The sequence below is a fragment of the Pongo pygmaeus genome, chromosome 9 (genome assembly GCF_028885625.2).
Source record: "Pongo pygmaeus isolate AG05252 chromosome 9, NHGRI_mPonPyg2-v2.0_pri, whole genome shotgun sequence".
NCBI lineage: Eukaryota > Metazoa > Chordata > Mammalia > Primates > Hominidae > Pongo > Pongo pygmaeus.
This window is the reverse complement of record NC_072382.2, coordinates 103,333,146-103,339,226: the sequence shown is the minus strand read 5'-3', so window position 1 is coordinate 103,339,226 and position 6,081 is coordinate 103,333,146. Positions and strand designations below refer to the sequence as shown.

Genomic DNA, 6,081 nt, shown 5'->3' with positions numbered 1-6,081 from the left:
CATGGTATGGCAGGGACAAATTTGCATTTGGAAAGATCACACTGACTGCAGTGTGAGAAAGTGGTTGAAAGGAAGCCAGTTAGCCTGTCATAAGACCAACTGAGGATTGTTGCCATGGAGTAGGGTGGAGGTAGTAGACATGGGTTAGAGAAGTATTTAGGCCATAACTCAGTGGCAATAACTCAATGGGCCATGGGATCTAAGTACCATCCTCAGTAAAAGGCAGCAGGTTCCTTAGAGTAAAGGCTGTTCACAGTTCCAGAGAAGGGAAAGTAAAAGGAGAGACTGTCATATGTTGTTGGGTCAGAAAGCAAATATGTATTGAGCAAATGAGAGAAGTACATCAAAATGACTCAGAAGCCAGTTTGGAGTAGTTCTCATTGGCTAAATGTGAGACAATGTAAGCATCAAAACCATAATAACGGTAATGGATTAAAATACATCAAAGACAGAAATAGAATCTGCAACTACACAGTTATAAAATAAAGGTCAGTGTGTGGAAGGGGAAACTCTTCTTTACAGAGCATGTCAGCTAATAAGTGGAGAATGTGTGAAATAATTGGAAAATCATTATTTTGCAACACATATGTAGTAATTCAGGAAGATTTATCAATGGACACTAAATTCATTGGGTTAACAGAATAGTCTCAAAACATCACTCTACAGGTTATTTAATTGCAAAGAGAAAACAGTAACTTTATTGGAGTGATTTGATGACAATGCCTTAACTGAGTGATGAAATTTAGCATCATTAATATTGGAACAAACTGACATTATGTATTTCTGGTGATGATACATCTTCTGAGACACATAAAATCATCTAAGTAGTATTTTTGCCAAACATACACAACCTGCATCTAAATGTAAAGATTTGTCTGCTATCAGAGAAATCAAGATTGAGATATAAGACAAATTACCTGGACTCTTCAAAAATGCCACTGTCACAAAGAACAAAAAAGAGCACACGTGTGTGTGTGTGTGTGTGTGTGTGTTCTCCATCAAAGGCTAAGAGGATGTGACAACCAAATGAAATGCATAATCCCTTGATTGAATCCTGGATAGGGGAAAAATAACTATAAAGAACCTTTATCTAGATGAAGGTTATACAGGTGCTCATTGTATTGTATTTCAAGCAGAAATAACTTTCCAATATAAAATATATCATATGTTTTATATGCCATACATGCATATATTATAGAATAATTATAATTAATCTGTATTCAGAAATGTATTGTCAAAATTGTCCTAATTTTCAGTAGATGTGTTTCATTGTAAGATATAGTTTTTCTCAAAATTCTTTCCTGTGATCTCCTTTTAAAAATTTTATTCCTCTTACTGTTCAATTCTCTACGCTTCTAAATTTTTGTCACATCTTGAACACAGTTGTTTGCTTTGATTGATATCAAGCACTGTGCCAGATGCTGAGACCTGGAGATAAACAAGAAAAAAAGGTTTTCTGCCCCAGAAGAATTGATAGGCTACTAGAGAACAGAAAAAAGATAAATTACAGTCCAGTGTCTTAAGAACCTTAGCACAACTGGATTTATTTAAGCTGATTCATTATTGTGCACCGCAGCTTAAAATGATGCCTAGATGTAAGCAGCTAATGTGGGTTTTCTTAGCTTCCTTTTAAAAATACCCATCAAGTCACCATAAAGGAGGAAAACTGACAACATCCCTTAAAATTAAGACTTAGGGAAACTATGGATGAGAAGTCAAAGTGTGTGTTTCTCTTTCTGACCCTGTGAGAAGGGAGCTGTGGGTTTGATGATTAAATGAGATAGTGAATGTGAAAGCAGCTAGTAAACTACAAGATAAAGAGATATAAAGACCTGAAGGTAGTCTTTCCTATCCAAAATTGGAAACAGTCCTACTACCATTTTTTGGGAGGAGCTTGAAGAAGTAAAAGAAGTGTTTAGTAGAATAGATATTCACAATAGTGGGTATGTCCGTGACTGTGAACTTTAAGACCTATTTAAGGTTAAGCAAGCCTTCCTATGCCTGGCTACAAGGTATATGAGAAAATTCTAGCAGTTGCTGACAACAACCAAGATGGCAAAATCAGTTTGAAGAATTTGTGTCACTGATGCAAGAATTAAAAAGGAAAGATATTAGCAAAACATCCTGAAAAATAATGAACATGAGGGAAATGATTACTGCTCTGGGAGGAACTTCATCTATTTCCAGTAAGAGCACACAACATTCATATTCAGGGGAAAAAAGGGGCATTTGTTAACTGGATAAACAAATCCCTGGAGAATGACCCTGACTGTAGTCTTATACATGAAGCATCTTATACCCATGAACCTCAATGATGGCAGTATCTTCAAGTTACTTGCAGATCTCATCTTTCTTTGCAAAATGATCAATTTATTTGAACCAGATACAACTGATGAAAGAGCCATTAATAAAAAGCTTACCACTTTCACTCTTTCTGAAAATTTAAACCTAGTTGATATGATTTAGCTCTGTGTCCCCACCCAAATCTCACCATGAATTATAGTTCCCATGATCCCCAAGTGTCATGGGAGAGACCCTGTGGGAGGTAATTTAATCATGAGGGCAGTTAACCTCATGCTATTGTCATGATAGTGAGTTCTCATGGGATCTGATGGTTGTATAAGGGGCTTTTCCCCCTTTTGCTCTGCAATTCTCCTTCCTACCATCATGTGAAGAAGGACATGTTTGCTTCTCCATCCACCATTCACCATGATTGTAAGTTTCCTGTGGCTTCCCCAGCCCTGTGGAATGGCGAATTGATTAAAACTCTTTCCTTGATAAATTACCCAGTCTTGGGCAGTTCTCTATGGCCATGTGAGAATAGACTAATCAGTAAATTGGTACTGGGTAGTGTAAAGATACCTGAAAATGTGGAAGTGACTTTGGAACTTGGTAACACGCAGAGGTTGGAACAGTTTGGAGGGCTCAGAAGACAGGAAGATGTGGGAAAGTTTGGAACTTCCTAGAGACTTGTTAAATGCCTTTGACCAAAATTCTGATGGTGATATGGACAATGAAGTCCGGGCTGAGGTGGTCTCAGATGGAGATAAGGGACTTGTTAGGAACTGGAATAAAGGTGACTCTTGGTATGTTTTAGTAAAGAGACTGGCTTTTTTTTTTTTTTGGCTCTCCCCTTGCCCAAAGATCTCAAAGATCTGTGGAATTTTGAACTTGAGAGAGATGATTTTGGGTATCTGGCAGAAGAAATTTCTAAGCAGCAAAGTGTCCACGATGTGACTTGGGTGCTGTTAAAAGCATTCGGTTTTATGTATTCGCAAAGTTATTGTTTGGAATTGGAATTTAGGTTTAAAAGGGAAGCAAAGTTAGGAAAATTTGCAGCCTGACAATGTGATAGAAGAGAAAAACCCATTTTCTGAGGAGAAATTCAAGCAGTCTGCAGAAATTTGTATAAGTACTGAGGAGCCAAATGTTAATCACCAAAACAATGGGGAAAATGTCTCCAGGGCATGTCAGAGGTTGTTCCAGCAGTCCCTCTCGTCACAGGCCCAGAGCCTTAGAAAGAAAAAATGGTTTCATGGGCCAGGACTAGGTCTTTGCTGCTTTGTGCAGTCTCAGGACTTGGTGCCCTGTGTCCCAGCCATGACTAAAAGGGGCCATGGGACAGCTCAGGCCATGGCTTCAAAGGGTGCAAACCCCAAACCTTGGTGACTTACACATGGTGTTGGGCCTGAGGGTGCACAGAAGTCAAGAATTGAGGTTTGGGAACCTCTAGCTAGATTTCAGAGGATGTGTGGAAATGTCTGGATGTGCAGGCAGAAGTTTACTGAAGGGGTGAAGGCTTCATGGAGAATCTCTGCTAGGCCAGTGAGAAAGGGAAATGTGGGGTTGGAGCCCCTACACAGAGTCGCCACTGGGGCACTGCCTAGTAGAGCTGTGAGAAGAGGACCACTGTCTTCCAGACCTCAGAATGATAGATTCACCGGCAGCTTGCACTGTGAGCCTGGAAAAGCCACAGAGACTCAACGCCAGCCGGTGAAAGCGGTCGGGAGGGGGCCTGTACCCTGCAAAGCCACAGAGGCAGAGCTGCCCAAGGCTGTAGCATCCCATCTCTTGCATCAGCATGCCCTGGATGTGAGACATGGAGTCAAAGGAGATGATTTTGGAGCTTTAACATTTGGCTTCCCTGCTGGATTTTGAACTTGTATGAGGCCTATGGCCCCTTTGTTTTGGCCAATTTCTCCCATTTGAAACAGGTATAATATGCCTGTACCCCCATTGTATCTAGGAAGTAACTAACTTGCTTTTGATTTTACAGACTCCTAAGCAGAAGGGGTTTGCCTTGTCTCAGATGAGACTTTGGACTTGGACTTCTGAGTTAACTGAAATGAGTTAAGACTTTGGGGGACTGTTGGAAGGGCATGATTGTGTTTTGAAATGTGAGGACATACAATTTGGGAGGGGCTGGGGCAGAATAATATGATTTGGCTCTGTGTCGCCACCCAATCTCACCTTGAATTGTAGTTCGCATAATGTCCCCATGTTGTGGGAGACATCTGGTGGGAGGTAATTTAACCATGAGAGAAGTTACCCTCATGCTGTTCTCATGATAGTGAGTTAGTTCTCATGAAATCTGATGGTTTTATAAGGGTCTTTCCCCTCTTTTGCTTGGCACTTCTCCTTCCTGCTGCCATGTGAAGAAGGGTGTGTTTGCTTCCCCTTCCACCATGATAGTAAGTTTCCTGAGACCACCCCAGCTATGTGGAACTGCAGTCAATTAAACCTCTTTACTTTATAAATTACCCAGTCTTGGGCAGTTCTTTATAGCAGCATGAGAATGGACTAATACACTAGACCCAAATACTGTCTTGACCATTGGTTGTACAGTGGTCAACATCAGTGCACAGAATCTCAAAGAAGGAAAACCTCACTTGGTCTTAGGACTTCTCTGGCACATCATCTAAGTTGGTCTTTTTGATGATATTGAGATTTCTAGGAATGAAGCTCTGATTGCATGGCTAAATGAAGGTGAGGAACTAGAGATGCTGATGTAGCTTTCTCCTAAGGAATTACTGCTGTAATGGGTGAATTATCTGGCTGATGCAGGATGGTGTACCATCAACAACTTCAGCCAAGGCAATAAGGATTCGAGAGCCTATTTTCATCTGCTTAAACAAATTCAGCCTAAAGGTGACTGGGAATGTGGACTTTTCAGTCCATCTTCAGGATTTCATAAGAAAAATGATCTGAAGTGTGCTGGATTTATGCTTCAAGAAGTAGATAAACTTGGCTGCAAACAGTTTGTTACTCCTGCAGATGTGGTTTCAGGCCATCCTCAACTTAATTTAGCTTTCATAGTTAATCTGTTTAATATCTATCCATGCCTACACAAGTTGGATACTAATGACATCAATATAAGCTTATTGGAGGGAGAGAGCAAAGAAGAGAGGACATTTCAGAACTGGTGCATTCCTTGGGAATCAACCCATACATTAGTCATTTGTACAGTTACCTTGCAGATGCTTTAGTGATCTTTCAGCTCTATGATATGATCTGAGTGTCAGTCAACTGGAGCCATGTCAACAAACCTCCTTATCCTGCCCTTGGAGGGAACATAAACATTGATAACTAACTATGCAGTGGAACTTGGGAAGAATAAGGCCAAATTCTCCTTCATTGGCATTGCTGGGCAGGACCTAAATGAAGGGAATTCAACATTTATTCTGGCATTGGTTATGGCAGCTGATGAGAGGGTACACACTGAATATGAACACAACCAAATTCTCCTTTGTTGGCATTGCTTGGCAGGACCTAAATGAAGGGAATTTAACATTTATTCTGGCACTGGTTATGGCAGCTGATGAGAAGGTACACATTGAATATGTTATCAGATCTTGGAAAGGTTGAAAGTGCACTTTAAAAAGTGCAAATAAAAATACTTTTATTTCCAGCTTCAAGATATGCCACTTCAGTTGCTTATGAGATCAGTGCCCAGATATATGCATTACATGTTGACCTTGTGGAAGTGAAACCAAAAATGGTTATGTCTGTTTTCTTGTTTAATGGGAAAAGGACTGAACAGAATAAAATAATGAAACATTTAATATTTTTTCTGCCACATTA

The 6,081-nt window shown here is 40.1% G+C and overlaps 1 pseudogene; it reads left to right on the top strand.

Moving 5' to 3' along the window:
* Positions 1-1,863: 1,863 nt before the first annotated feature.
* Positions 1,864-5,878, top strand: LOC129008732 (plastin-1-like; annotated as a pseudogene).
* Positions 5,879-6,081: the final 203 nt, after the last annotated feature.